Below are 16,136 nucleotides of genomic sequence, written 5' to 3' on the forward strand. Positions count from 1 at the left end.
CTAAAGAGGTCACGAATGACACCAAGAAGAGGGCGACATTCTTCAATGTCTGTAGAGAGGAGACGTTCAAAATCGCCCAGGCTCTCTTTGCGCCTGAAGATGTTGCTACCGTTTCTTACAAAACAATAATGGAACGGCTGAAGGGGCACTTGTTGCCGCAGCCCTTGGTGGTAGTCTGCCGAAATGCCTTCTACGCAAAGCGGTAAGCCCCCGGGGAAACCATAACCATGTTCGTGACCTCCCTCCACCAAGCCGCCCAAGCTCTGCAACTTCTCAGAGCTGGAGAACATGTTTCGTGACCACCTCGTCGGTGGTCTGCGGGACGAGAAGCTGCAATGATGCCTCTACGCCAAGAAGGACCTAACGTTCCAGGTTGCTCTGGAGGAGACCTTAGGAACTGAAGCCGCCGAGAAGTCGGTGCAAAAGGCACAGCCGAGCCTGCCGTCCCAACCTAGGGTTCGCCACAAAGACCTCACCGACGACTCAGAATCCATCAGGGCGGAGGTGCACTGAGTGCAGCGGCACACTCAAGTAGCGCACACACCACAGCTGCCTTGGCCAGAAGGCGGGAACTGTGCAAGCTGCAGGGAGAGCCACAAGAGGAGGACCTGCTGTTTCTGCAATGCAGAGTGCAGGCAGTGCAGAAAATTTGGACACATTACCTGGGTGTGTCGGGCTCAGCCCACCTGACACCAGGCATCAGATGGCTGACCCAAGAGCCCCAGGTCCTGGGGCCCAACACATCAAGGCAACTCAGCGGAGATCATGGACTGCCAGGTATACCAGTTGCCCCATTCCAACACAGAGAAAATTTATGTAGAGGTACAGATAGAGGGGGGCCCGTGCTGCATGGAGCTTGACACGGGTTCAACACTATCCATAATCTCGGCAAGAACCTTAAGGGAACCGTGCCCTAGCGGGGGTCCCAAACTCAAGCCGGCCCCATTCATCCTCCAGGACCTTCCAGAAACGTAAGGTCCCCACAATGGGGGTGAGGACCTTCAGGGTGCAATATCGAGGACTTTCTTGTGGCCCCTACGTTAGCTTGCTGGGATTGGCATGGTTTGGACTGCTGGGGCTAGCCATCACTGGGGTGACCCGCACTAGCTTACAAGTGGACGAGGACGCCATATGCAAAGCGTATCCGGGGTTTTTTGACAGCGCATTGGGACAATATACGCCCTCCAGTGCCCTACAGCTAGACCCCACCGTATGACCCGTCAGGCTCAAGGCCCACTGGGTCTTATTCGCCCTGAAACCCCGCATAGATGAGAAATTGGACTGGCTCGTGGAGCAAGGAGTGCTGGACACGGTGCCTAATGCCCCCTGGGAAACACCGATACACCTATCAAGCCTAATGGTTCGGTCTGCATCTGCGCAGACTACAAATGTACCATAAACAAGGCCCGCACGGCCCACGCATACCCAGTGCCAGTGGTCAGCCATGTCCTCGCCAACCTGGCTGGGTGAATTTTTTTTGGCAAGCTGGGTCAAATTTTTTTGACAAGCCCATCAACAGTTCCTGGCCACAGCAGAGGCACAGACAATTGTGATGCACAGAGGAGCATTCAGGGTAAGGCGGCTGCAATTCGGCGTCAGCGTGGTGCCAGGCATATTCCAGAATGTAATGGACTCTCACCTTAAAGGGACTCCTGGTGTCACCCCCTTCTTTGATGATTTGTTGATTGCTGGGCCCACGCCAGAGGAGCTCGGGGACTGCCTCCACACCGTCCTGCGCCATTTCCAGACAGCGGGCCTCAAGGTGAAGCGGGAAAAGTGTCTACTAGGAGTGCCCCAGGTGGACTTTCTGGGATTTGCGGTGGACGCAGAAGGGGTCCACCTAACTGTGACAAGGTACGGGCCATTTGTGATGCCCCAGCGCCCAAGGGCAAGACTGAACTTCAGGCCTTCTTGGAACTATTGAACTTTCACCTTGCCTTCCTTCCCCATAAGGCAGTAGTAGCAGAGCCCTTACACAGACTCCTAGACAAGTGGGCCCCTTGGGTGTGGGGCCAGCGCCAGGAGGCTGTGTTCTAGGCAGTCAAAGACTTGCTCATCTTGAACTCAGTCTTGGCACACTTCAACGAGAGGCTGCTGCTGGTGCTAGCATGTGATGCATCGCCCTACGGCATCAGCGCTGTCCTGGGACACCAACTCCTGGACGGAAGAGAGGTGCCAGTATATACTTTTCCCAGACGCTCACCGCAGCCGAGCGGAACTACTCACAAATCAACAAGGTGGGTCTGGCAATCGTGAAGGGAGTAAAAAAATCCTACTATTTCTTGTATGGGCGATCCTTTACCATGGTGACTGACCAGGACTGACCTTTACCATGGTGACTGACCATGGTAAAGAGCCAGTGTGGTGTAGTGATAAGAGCAGTGGACTCGTAATCTGGTGAACCGGGTTCGCATCCCCGCTCCTCCACATGCAGCTGCTGGGTGACCTTGGGCTAGTCACACTTCTCTGAAGTCTCTCAGCCCCACTCACCTCACAGAGTGTTTGTTGTGGGGGAGGAAGGGAAAGGAGAATGTTGGCTGCTTTAAGACTCCTTAAGGGGAGTGAAAGATGGGATATCAAATCCAAACTCTGATGCCTGATGCCCTGATCCACCACCCTGGGAAGGGATTGGTCATGCACACGCCCTCAGCTGCCTACCACTACCAGAAACAGGCCCTGACCCAGCGCCCGTGCAAGAGGTTATGAGCCTGGAGCTGCTTCCTGACCGCCCCATTCAGGCAAAAGAAGTTGCAGACCATTCCATGAAAGATAGGGTCATCTCCTGGGTTCTGGACTGTGTGTGGAGGGGATGGCCCAGCAGCAGCTCCAGGCCAGAATTCACTGGCTACACAACCTGCAAACATGAACTATCAGCCCACAAGGGGTTCCTGTTATGGGGAAGCAGGATTGTCATTCCCCAGCCCCTCTGCAAAAGGGTCCTCACAGCCCTACACGAGACACACCCAGGGGTAGTGAGAATGAAGGCCTGTGCCAGGAATTATGTGTGGTGGCCGGGTATCGATGGAGAGATACAGGCCCGGGTCAAATACTGCCAAACCTGCCAAGAAACCCACCTGGATTCCCCAAGGGCCCCAGCCCAGTCCTGGGAGTCCCCCCAAGCACTATCGCCATGCCTGCACGTGGACTTCGCTGGCCCCTTCCAGGGAAAAACATTCTTCATAGTGGTGGACTCCTACACCAGATGTTTGGAGGTTGCACTGGTACTGTCCACTTCCACGTCTGCTGTGCACCTCCCTTTGTATTCAGTAGCTCTTAGAAGTAATGCTTACACCCAGGTTTACACACCGTTTTCAGAACAAACATAGGAATGTGTTGCATTTTTAAAGTATCCCAAGGCTCTTTGTTGATGCTGCAAGATTAACAGGGCAACGTCTCTGGAAACAAATGACATACTATAGTACCTTATTGCTCACTGAAGCATGGATTTAAGATACTACAAAACCAAAAGGAAGACGATTTTCCTTGATTTTTATTAACCTCCTCTTTGCTTTCCTCTTTGCAAAGGGCTTGGAGAACTTTTAACATGCCTCCAGAATAAGGCCATTGCTGACTTTTCACACCATTGCCTGCCAAAACGAAGCAGAAGCAGAGAGAGAAAGAATGCAAACTGCCATAAGTCTCACCTTTCCCCAGGGATGCCATTTCCGTGAGAATTGGGCCCTCCCATCCCTGTGAATAGTTAGGGAAAACATGAGATGGCGCTGCCTGCTGCCATGTCTAGTTTGGTCCTGGCATTGGCTCTTGGTGGCAAGGCCAGTTCTGTTGCCACTCTCAGTGGATTCCACGTGACCTGTGTATCAGGTGGATGAGAATGGTTATCTCCTTCCAGGATGTAAGGGCAGTCTGTCAGCCAGGCTTCTCTTCCTCCTGAGCTGCTTTACCTGTGTAGGTGGGGGAAATGCCACTGTAAAGCAGTGAAGAGGAAAAGGAAATATTGGGGCGACCTGTCACCTGGAAAAGAGCTTCCTAGATGCTTCTCCCCAGTCCCTAGCAACAGCTTTACTTCTGCTTTAACCTACAAGTTTCCCTATCTCCCTGCCTGACCAGTGCATTTTCTATACTTAGTATGCATAGAAATTGGGCTTTTACTACCGCAGCTCCAGCCATCTGGAATAAGTTGCCAGCCGAAATCAGAAAAGCACCTAGTATTTTGATATCTAATTCATGTAACCCTATCATTTTACTCAATAACAACTGTATGATTTTATAAATGGTTTTATGGGGTGGTATACAAGCAAGTTTTACTCAGAAATGGCCCATTCAAATTAAGGGCCCCAAGTCAGTCATGACTATTAATTTCAATGGTTCTACTCTGAGTAAAACTTAATTGAATATCCAGGTCCAACTCCAGAGGGTGGCAAGTTGGGGAAATTTGCCAGGGACCCGAGGTCAAGAGAAGACCCAGAGGTCTAACAATGTTTTATTTAAACTTTATTAATTTAATATTTCCCCCCTCAATCCAGAATTCTTCATGCTTGTCCTCAACACACTGCTTTCTGATTCTAGATCCTGCCGTCCACAAGCCCTAGGGGTGGCTACTTAATATGTGAAAACCCTCCTCACGATTTTGTTTTTCATGCTTCTTCTTCTGTGCACATGCCCCAAATGAACATCAAGAAGGAAATGGTGATTGTGATCATGCTATACACACTTCCACAATGCCTCTGGCCAGGTGTAGATACTTCCTGCACCACCAGTGCTGAGATAGTCTGTATCTGTTGTCAAATAGACACACTGTAGGGTAACTCAAGGTAGGGCTGGGAAAGATTCCCTCATTGAAAGCTGCAAAGCTGCAGAGAAGCAAATTACAGTAATACAACAAAATGGCTGCAGGAGAGCAGCATGGCAGCCAAAGATAGAACAAGACAACTTCAAGACAAAAGCGCAAGTGAGAAAATGGCTGTCTGACTTGGCTCTTTTGTGGAGTCAGCCAGAGCCACGCCCATCTCCCAGGTCACATGCAGGGGGGGGGGGATAATCCAGTCAGTGGAACAGAAAGTTACTTTCTGACTGGATATTCACCTGCCTGTACCCACTCTAGGGAAATAGGGAATGTTGCATTTGACTGTAAAAATGGATACATCCAACAGGTTGCCCTGTATGATGACCACTGGCAGTAGAGAGACAGGAAAAATGAGTCCCTGTTAATTCAGTCCCATGGGGCCTTCACTGTGGGGTTCCATAGGGTTCAATTATATCCCCTATGCTTTTAAACCCCACTGCTGAGTGAAGTCCTTACCGGCATTAATGAGCTACTCTCAACCCTTCCAATAAAACTCACCAAAAACCAACAGGCTACGATTATAAGCACTTATGCACCAACACTGGATGCCGATGAAGACATTAAAGAAATTTTTTACTCTCAGCTGGAAACCATCCTATCAGAGAAACCTAAGGAAGATAAAATTATCCTCCTGGGTGATTTTAATGCAAGAGTTGGGCGAGATTGCAATCTGTGGCCTGGGACTACTGGGAAAGAAGGAATTGGCAGCAGCAACCAGAACGGAATCTTACTTTTGATGATATGTGCAGCACACAATCTTGTTATTACCAAAACACTCTTTCGACAGAAAAAATAACTTGAAAACTTCATGGAGGCTTCCTCGGTCAAACCACTGGCACCTCTTAGACTATGTTATTGTCCATGCTAAAGATCGCCATGATGTCTCCTTATCAGAGCTATGATGAGATAGAAACTGTGCCACTAAGAAAAAGACCTATGCCAACGCTAAGGCTGAGGTTCAAAGAAGAACCAGAGAACTAAAAAACACATGGTAAATTAAAAAAGCTCAAGAGATCCAGCACTTAGCTGACACTCATGATGCACAGAGTTTCTTTAAAGCCACAAAGATCATCTATGGGCCAATAAATCATGGCATATGCCCCCTACACTCAGCAGACGGTACCATACTTCTAAAAGATAAAGAAGCTATTGCATTACACTGGAAAGAATATTACCAACAACTCCCCCGTAGCTGCTGAGGTCCTCTCACAAATTCCGCAAAACCAAGTTAGAGATGAGCTTGCAGTATCTCCATCTGGGAGAGTTGTGTACAGCTATTAATCAAATGAAAAACAACAAAGCCAGCAGACCTGATGGGATGCCTGCCAAAGTCTTCAAAGTGGGTGGAATTGAACTTACACAACAACTTCACAAGCTTATTGAAAAAGTCTGGAAGAGAGAAGAGATCCCAGCAGACTTTAGGGATGCCAAGATTATCAATCTCTTTAAAAAAGGGTGACAGACATGATTGTGGAAACTATCAAGACATCTCTCTATTAGCTGCGGCCGGCAAAATTCTTAGCCAACAGTTTCTTAACAATTTCCGAGGTGACCCTTCCCAAATGGTTTTCAGCCTTCTAGGGGGACAGTCTACATGATTTTCACTGCTTGACAACTTCAAGAAAAATGCACAGAGCAAAACCAACCCCTGTATATGGCGTTTATTGACCTGACTAAGGCCTTCAACACTGTAAATTGTAAAGCCCTGTGGACTGTCCTTCTGAAAATTGGCTGGCCAGATAAATTTGTGAACATCATTCGGCTCCTCCATGAAAATATGACAGCAACACTTTGTCGAAGGGAAACTCCCCACCAGAGTAGAAATCGTATATAGAACAGATAGAAAGCTCTTCAATCTGAGCAGGCTGAAAGCAAAGAGTAAGATTACTATAACTTCTGTCGTAGAGCTTCAGTATTCTGATGATAATGTAGTGTGTGCACACTCAGAGTATGACCTAAAAACCATCCTAAATATCTTCACAGAAGCTTACATAAAGCTTGGCCTGTCACTCAACATCCAAAAAAACAAAGTGTGACACCAACATAACCCCTCTGCAGCGCCACACATCCAACTCAATGGTGTAACGTTGGAAAATGTCGATCACTTCTCCTACTGGGTCGTTATCTTTCCACAAGGGCCGACATTGATAACCAAAATCCAGCATCACCTGAGCTCTGCAAGTGCAGCTTTATCCCGATTGAAGGACCGGAACATTTGCAGGGAAACCAAAATGCTTGTTTACAAAGCTATTGTACTACTAACCTTACCGTATGCTTGTGAAACATGGACCACTTATAAACACCATCTCCAACTCCTCGAAAGAGTCCATCAGCAGTGACTCTGAATTTTTTTACACATCATTTGGGAAGACAGGCGAACTAATGCCAGTGTACTGAAAGAAGCAAAGATCTTCAGTGTTGAAGCAATGATTCTTCAACATTAACTTCATTGGACTGGTCATGTTGTGCAGATGCCTGATTATCGTCTTCCAAAGCAACTACTCTATTCTGAACTTAAAAATGGAAAGTGTAATGCTGGTGGTCAATTAAAGAGGTTTAAAGACTGTAGTATAAACACCAACAATTGGGAAACACTTGCCTGTGAGCTCTCCAATTGGAGAACAGCCTTTACCAAAGGCTTTGAAGATGCTCAAACACAGGACAAAAGGGACAAATGTGCTAAGAGGAAGGCATGCTTGGCAAATCCACACCGTGTTCAACTCCCGCCCTGAAACCAATGTGCCCACTGTGGAAGGACATGTGGATCCAGAATTGGCCTCACTTATGGACTCATTGTTAAAACTATGTTTATGGAAGACAATCTTACTTGGCTCTGAATGATCGCCAGAGAAGAAGAAGAAGAAGAAGAAGAAGAAGAAGAAGAAGAAGAAGAAGAAGAAGAAGAATAAGAAGAAGAAGAAGAAGAAGAAGAAGATCTAGAGGTTTGGATACATTGTCAGCAATATGCTGATGACACACAGTTCTGATTGTACTTCACATCTTTCCCCAATAATGGACTGGATGAGAGCCAACAAACTGAAGCTCAATCCATATAAGAACTGAGGCACTGTTAGTGGGTGGTTCTCTAGACCTGATGGCTGGGAGGTTGCCTGCTCTTGATGGGGTCACACTCCCTTTGAAGAAGCAGGCACATAGTTTTGGGGTACTCTTGGATCCTTTGCTGTCACTCAAAGCTCAGGTGGTCTTAGTGGCATGGAGTGCCTTCCATTAACTTTGGCTGGTGGCCCAGCTGCACTCTTATCTGAGCCGGGACAGTCTAACTCCTGTTGTCTATGCTTTGGTAGCCTCTAGGTTAGATTATTGCAATGTGTTATACATAGGGCTGCCTCTGAAGACGGTTTGGAAACTTCAGCTAGTGTAAATTTAAGTGATTGGGTTCTTCATCGGGGCAAGATGGTTTGAGCATATTACACGGATCCTTGTCAGACTGCACTGGCTGCCAGTTAGTTTCCAGGCCCAATTCGAAGTGCTGGTTTCGAGCTATAAAGCCTTAAACGGCTGAGGACCACAGTGTCCCAAGGACTGCCTCTCTCCATAATAAGAAGAGACAGGCCTTATAGCTGCCTCTGCACCTCCATACATTCCTTAGAGAAAAGGAAGGTGGATGAGTCATGCTCCGGATATTTAGTCTTGGACTGTTTCTGAGCCACCCAGTGCAGCTGGCATGCTAACTCTAGCTCTAAGCAGAATCCAGACATGGAGGATGGGCTATTCAAAACATGCCCCAAGCACTTTAACACAATTTCACCCATTTTTCCAAATTACACCAACAGTCTCTTTCCATGCTAAGAGAATTGTGTGGCTTTGGAAGGAACTTACAAGGGGACATTTTAAAGCTCCAACAGCCTATATGTCCACACTTTACTATGCTGCATGTCTTGTGATTTTATGTCTCTGCCAGGGCTGTCTCATCAAATAGTATGTGAGTAATGATAATTTTGCTTTTTTACAAGAAGCCAAAATGCTTCAACTTTTAGATAACCGCAGTAGATAGGGCAGCCTACAGCTGGAATACGATTTCTTTGTACTCTTCAGCAAGTATAGAACTCGTTTACACCTGTTAGTGGTCAGGATGTGGTTGTAATAAGTAGACAAGTGTCAGCAGTCCAGATCGACTCACACTTGTCAGCTGGAGATATTTAGAGTTTGTGGCCAGGATGTGGTTGTAATAAGTACACATTTGCCAGCAGTCCAGATCGATTCACACTTGTTAACTGGAGATGTTAGAGCTTGTGATCAGAAGGCGGCATTTTTGCTTGGCTTAGCAAGTAATTGCAAATAAGGGAAATAATAAATAATGTTAGTAGGGAAATTAGGCAGTCTTGATAGGCTGTAAACCTTGTAGTATCCAGCCAATGGGGAGACAAGGGAGGGGACCTGCACTTTGGGTATAGGGAATATAAGCTTATGCTTTGCCAAAGCCGGGGTGTGCCTACTTTGGACACCTGCTCTTGCAAGAACGTTTGGTAATCAATAAACTCTTTGCTGCTTCACCAATTTTGTTCAGATTTTATTTTGAGGGTCTCAAGATCCACTTCTAACATAGTACTTGCCCTAAACTTGGATCTAGGCATTCAGGGAATTCTCATTTTATTTTACTATATCCAGTATTTTTTTCCCTTTCAACCAAATGACAAATATTAAAAACCAACACACACACTTTCATTCTATAGACTAAAAGAATCCCTAGCTACCCAAAAGCCCAGAGAGTGAGTTCAACAGTTTGCTACAGACTCACACTAAAGGAAAAGCGGGGTTGGAGAAGGAAGGAAGGAAGGAAGGAAGGAAGGAAGGAAGGAAGGAAGGAAGGAAGGAAGGAAGGAAGGAAGGTGGGTATACCTGATCTTGAAGCAAGAGGAGCACAAAGTCAGGGACCAGCAATCTGTGCCTTGAGCAGTAAGTTAAGTTGTCCCCTTTAAAATCCTGTGCCAGCAAGGCAGCAGAAGTCTCGCCTGTTCCTTTGGTACATGTGCCAGTGAAGTCTAGGGTTGTTCCTTGAGACTGATGTGTAGCCAGAAGGAGGCTCTGTTGGAGTTAGCTAGCTAACTATGGCTAAGCTAATTTGAATACGCTTGGAAGTTGGTATCTAACTAACTTCTATGTGTAAAGGGGGAGGCCTTGCTTAGTGAGTGAATAACCACAACACCAAGTCTTTTGGACTATGGTTGTTCCTTTCAGTTTACTTACTGTGTTCCATCTACCCACCCTTAACCAAGCATGTGTGGAGGGACCTTCCTTTGTTTTCCTTCCCCCTGTGGATCACAAGGGGGCTGGGTGCACTGCAAATCTCATCTCCAGTGAAACCATAGCCACCTGTCATCTTAACTTGTCAAGAGTGACTCTGGGAAAAGTACGACAATGTACAGCTGGGATCACACCTACCCTGAACTTTGAGTTTTTTGTTTGTTTGTTTGTTTTGTTTATGCATTTTACAACTTATATATAATTCATCATTCATAATTCATAATAATTCATCATTATCTTTTCCCTGGACTTCCCAGGCATTCTCTCCATGGCATTCTAGGTAGTCTTTCGTTGGCTGCATAATCTATTATTAGGTTATTATTATTATTATAGGTTAAATTGACATTATACCCTCTAATATACTCTTTGAAACTTCTCCTACTTGGGCAATTATCTTTCCACAAGGGCTGACATTGATGCCAAAATCCAGCATCACCTGAGCTCTGTGAGTGCAGCTTTCTTCCGATTGAAGTGCAGAGTGTTTGAGGGAAACCAAAATGCCTGTTTACAAAGCTATTGTACTACTAGCCTTACTGTATGCTTGTGAAACATGGTCCACTTATAAACGCCATCTTCAACTCCTTGACAGATTCAATCAACAGTGTCTCTGAAAAATTGTACACATCACTTGGGAAGACAGGCAAACTAAGGCTGTGTATTGGAAGAAGCAAAGATCACCATTGCTGAAGCAATGATTCTTCAACATCAAGTTCGTTGGACTGATCATGTTGTGCAGATGCCTGATTATTGTCTTCCAAAGCGACTACTCTATTCTGAACTAAAAAATGGAAAGCGTAATGCCGGTGGTCAACAAAAGAGGTTTAAAGACTCTCTCAAGGCAAATCTAAAAAAAATGTAGTATAAACACTGACAACTGAGAAACACTGGCTTTTGAGCGCTCCAGTTGGAGAACAGCCTTTACCAAAGATGTCATGGGCTTTGAAGACACTCAAACTCAGGACAAAAGGGACAAACGTGCTAAGAGAAAGTCATGCTTGGTAAACCCTTACCCAACTCCCACCCAGAAACCTACCGTACTTTTCTGTCTATAAGATGCCCCCTTGTGTAAGATCCCTCCATTTTGGGGTACTAAATTTTAAGAAAATGAGGGAAGATGGCCCAAAGTTGTTGAGCCTCTCTCCTCACGCAGTTGCGGGGAGGAAACAATCCCTAGATCGTTTCCTGCACCCAGCAGCATCGGGTGAATTTGCCCTTCCTCCAGCCATCCGATTTGCAGGAGCGCAACCTCCCCTGATGCCGCCACGCATGGGAAACGATCCAGGGAGTGCTTCCTGTGCAAAGTGGCATCGAGTGAATTTGTGCTCCAGCCAAAGAGCTGGCTTACGGTACGCAGCTTCTCCCCCCCCCCCCAGCTGTGGGCAGGAAGCACCCCCCAGATCACTTCCTGCTTGCTGTGGCATCTGGGGAAGCCGTGCTCCCACCAACCGAATGGCTGGCGGCGCGGCACTTCTCTCCTTGCCCCCCGCCATGCTACTATTTGTGTATTGGACAACCCCAGTTTTTTGACGTGATTTTTGAGTCAGAAAACCTCGCCCAATACATGGGCAAATACGGTATGTCCCCACTGTGAAAGGACGTGTGGATCCAGAATAGGCTTCCACAGTTGCTTACAGACTCACTGTTTTTTGTTGTTTTTAAAAAATATATATTTTTGTTAAATTTTAAGGATCACTTTGAGTTCCGACAGTTTTCGAGGAAGTTCAAGTCTCCTGTGACTACTTTATCTGTCCTTTTTGAATGTTTGGCAATCTGCTCTAGGAGGACATCATCCAAGCCTTCAGTCTGACTCCACAGTCTATAGCAGACACCCACAATAAGGTCACTGTTATTTCTCTCTTCTACAATTTTTGCCTAGATTGATCTTTGATTGATTCTTCCTTGTTCAATCTATCACTCATGTCATGCCATGGTTACAGAATCCCTGCTGCCTGCAGATTAAATGAAAAGGAGATTTGCAGCTACGACAGCATACTAAAGACATGGTATTTACTGTAAGATCCTCTTGGTGACTATGTACGAAGGCTTCATGTGAATATGAATCAGCATGGCAAACAATCCTGATGAATAGTATAGGAAAGTCCTTTGCAATAAGTTAATTGTCTACCAGAACCAACTTCTGGCACCTACCCATAATGTAGGTAGGGAGTCACTTCATCTCCGTGTCAGCCAGCGTAAACCTATGGTTGATAGTACTGATAGCCATGGAAGATAGTACTGATAGCCTAAGAAGATAGCTGGGCCTCCCTACCTTTGTCCTTCTCCCAGTGCTAGTAATTCAACCAGCAGGAAGAGGCACTTTCAATCCACAAAGCAACCCAGAAACCAGATTTAGAAGGATAAAGGAAACCCGTGCCATCCCGATAAGGCCTGTAGCTGGTGCACACTACCTTAAATCAATATAGCAAATTGTAATCTGATCTATAATATGTGAGGTCAGATGAAAGAGGTGTAATAACATAATAAAAGCCTCTTTCAATTGCGGAAGTGCCACTTCACAGTAAAGCAGTAATCATAGGCAAATCAAAATAATCTTATTGACACTGACTGAACCACGAAGGGGAATGAGTCAAGCACATATGATGGGCACGAGTCCCTATGCCAGAGATTAATGAGGGTTTCAATGGCATAGCTGAATACGTCAGCCAGGCACTTACAAGGGCAGGTCTTAGCTACCCATACCCATGTAAATCAGCTTGGGCTTGAAGATGGCCTTAGAAGCTCCAAGGCTTAGATGTTCTGCTCTCTAGTCTACACCACTAAGGTCAATCAGATTCATGAGTTTCAGTGACAAATGACCTTTTCAGTGGTGGCCCTCCACTTGAACGCTGCTTGACTTACTTTCTTGCTACCCTTAAACAGTCCTTGAAAACTGTTTTATCCCAGTAATCTTTAATAATAATAATAATTTATTTGTACCCTGCCCATCTGGCTGGGTTTCCCCAGCCACTCAGGGCTTCCAACGAAGATTAAAAATACATTAAAATGCCAGACATTAGAACAGGGCTGCCTTCAGATGTCTTCTAAATGTCAGGTAGTTGTTTATCTCTTTGACATCTGGTGGGAGGACGTCCCACAGGGCGGGCGCCACTGCTGAGAAGGCCCTCTGCCTGGTTCCCTGTAACTTCACTTCTCCCAGTGAGGGAACAGCCAGAAGGCCCTCGGCGCTGGACCTCAGTGTCCACGCAGAACGATGAGGGTGGAGATGCTCCTTCAGGTATAATCAGTTTCATTCCCTTTAGATGGTTTTATTTGATGCTGCTCTTCAATTTGTGTTTCTTCACTTGTTTTATTTTCAACGTCTTTAGAGGCTGCCCAGAATCAGAAACTCTATCAAGGTTCCTGATTGCAAGTGTTAGGACATTTTTCTGGGTGCTGAAACAGAGCAGATCCACTTATTGTGTGGAAATTACATACAAGTTAATGAAGGCATTAGAACAAACATAATTAAAACAGAAGATAAAAGACAATTACACTTTTAACAATTACAGCTATAGCTTATTTCTTTCAAGAAAATTCCAGTCCTTCAGGTTTTCTTCAAGCCTTCATCTTTCTCCTTGTTGCACACCCCCAGTCACAGTTCTGCATTCCAGCAACTTACCCAGTCCCCACCCATTGTAGGATGCAAGTTGGCAAATTTCCAGCATATTTGCACCAGAGGGCAATCCTCAGTACCAGAGCTGCATAACACAAAGGCCTGGCTCATTATTTTCTTTGTGCTTTCAAACACAGACTCAGTTATCAGAACAATTCCTTAAAATGTCATTAAGAAAGGACAAATCAACAGCATTTCAAGAAGCAATGACAAAACTTTCAAGAAGGATCTGTGCACAGGCCCAAATCAGCACACAATATAACCGTTAACTGCCCCGTTTCTTCCTTGGCAGCCACAAAAACTGCTTAGCAACCATGCTTTCACACTGTGTCCCACCAAAACCCAATTTTTCCAAGCAGGGCAACGTGATGTTATTGAAGACAAGACCTTCCTCTCTGTCTTTCCAACGCCAATAAAACACAATGGGTGGAAGGGTGAAAAACTGCAATTTGTTGGACATCTGGCGTCTTAGACACCCATTGGATAAACAATATACATTTCACTCTGAGCCACACCAGTCGATGTCACGGATTGACCAGGTCTGGATATCAAGTGAACTATGTCCTAGGGTTAAACAAGTTGAAATAAAACCGAGAGTAATTTCTGATCACAGTCCGATAGAATGGGAACTGGAGAGTTATGAGAGAAGAACCTTTAGATGGAGACTAAAAGAATATCTCCTAAATAACCAGCGAATCGTAGAAAATGCGCATAAAAAATTATCAGAATACTTCACGGATAATTGTGACAAAGGTACAAATATTAACATAGTCTGGGACGCAAGTAAAGCTGTAATAAGAGGATATTTTATCCAACAGAATGCGATCAAAAATAAGAATAGAGAGAAAGGAAAGGAGGAAATTCTAAGGCAGATTATGGATGGCGAACAAAAATTAATTCGGAAACCCAACTGTCAGAAAATAAAAGAAAACATTAAAATTTTGCAAGCCCAATTCGCTGCAATATTGAATAGAGAAGTAGAGTGGAATATCAAAAAACTAAGACAAAAGAACTTTGAATTCTCAAATAAATCTGGTAAGTGGCTTGCGTGGCAAATCAAGAAGAGAAAGGAACAAGGCACGATAAACAGAATTATAATAGAGGGAGAAGAGGTTACTGATCCAAAAGGAATTAGGAAAGAGTTTCTAGACTATTATAGAAGCCTTTATAAAAATAAAGAAAGAAACAACTCAAGGAAGATAGAAAGATTTCTGAAAGACAAAATGGTGCAGAAAATTCCAATCGACAAGAAACAACGATTAAATGAGCCAATTGAAATAGAAGAAATAGAGGAGGTAATTAAAGATTTAAAAAGAGGGAAGGCTCCGGGACCCGATGGATTCACAGTGGGCTATTATAAAGAGATGAAATCTGTACTTGTGAACCCTTTGAAAGAGATTATGAACAACATTCTAAGAAAAGGGGAAATCCCGGAGACCTGGAAAGAGGCGTTTATTACTTTTATTCCAAAGCAGGATGCAGATCTAACCCAGGTTAAGAACTATAGGCCAATCTCGTTGCTGAATACGGACTACAAAATTTTCGCAGGAATTCTGGCGAAAAGACTGAAGTCCCTACTGGTAGAAATTATTCACAAAGATCAGGCTGGGTTTCTTCCTGGCAGGTATATGAGGGACAACATAAGAAACATAATTAATATGCTAGAATTCCTATCGGTTAGGATTGACAAGCAGGCGATAATGATGTTTGTAGACGCGGAAAAAGCGTTTGATAATGTGGCGTGGGACTTCATGTTGAAGAATTTAGAACATATGGAAGTGGGCAGAGACTTCTTTAATGATGTGAATGCAATATATAGAGAACAAAAAGCTAAACTGATCATAAATAACATCGTGACAGAAGAAATAAAAATACAGAAAGGCACAAGACAGGGATGCCCACTCTCCCCGCTGCTATTCATAATGGTAGTAGAAGTACTTTTGAATTCAATTAGGCAAAATGGAAAAATTAAAGGAATAACAATTGGACAATATGCCTACAAGACCAAAGCATTTGCTGACGACCTAGTAATAATGACGGAAGACCCAATAAATACAATAGAAGAAATCCTAAAGGAAATAGACCAATTTGGGGAAATAGCAGGCTTTAAATTAAATAAAAGGAAAACAAAGATGATGGTAAAGAATATGGATCAAAGTGCAATAGAAATAATCCAAAACCAGTCACAGATACAGGCGGTTAAGAAAGTGAAATATTTGGGGATTTGGCTCACGCCCAAAAATATAGATCTATTCAAAAACAACTATGAGCCAGTGTGGAAAGAAATAAGAAAAGATTTGGAAGTATGGGGAGGATTGAGATTATCCCTTTGGGGAAGGATCAATACTATTAAGATGAACGTACTACCGAGGGTATTATTTCTATTTCAGACTATTCCTATAATTAAGGGGAGCTGAACGTTTAAAGAATGGCAAAGAGTGTTATCAAGATTTA

The sequence above is a fragment of the Podarcis bocagei genome, assembly GCF_964188305.1.
Source record: "Podarcis bocagei genome assembly, chromosome: 4".
Taxonomy (NCBI): Eukaryota; Metazoa; Chordata; class Lepidosauria; order Squamata; family Lacertidae; genus Podarcis; species Podarcis bocagei.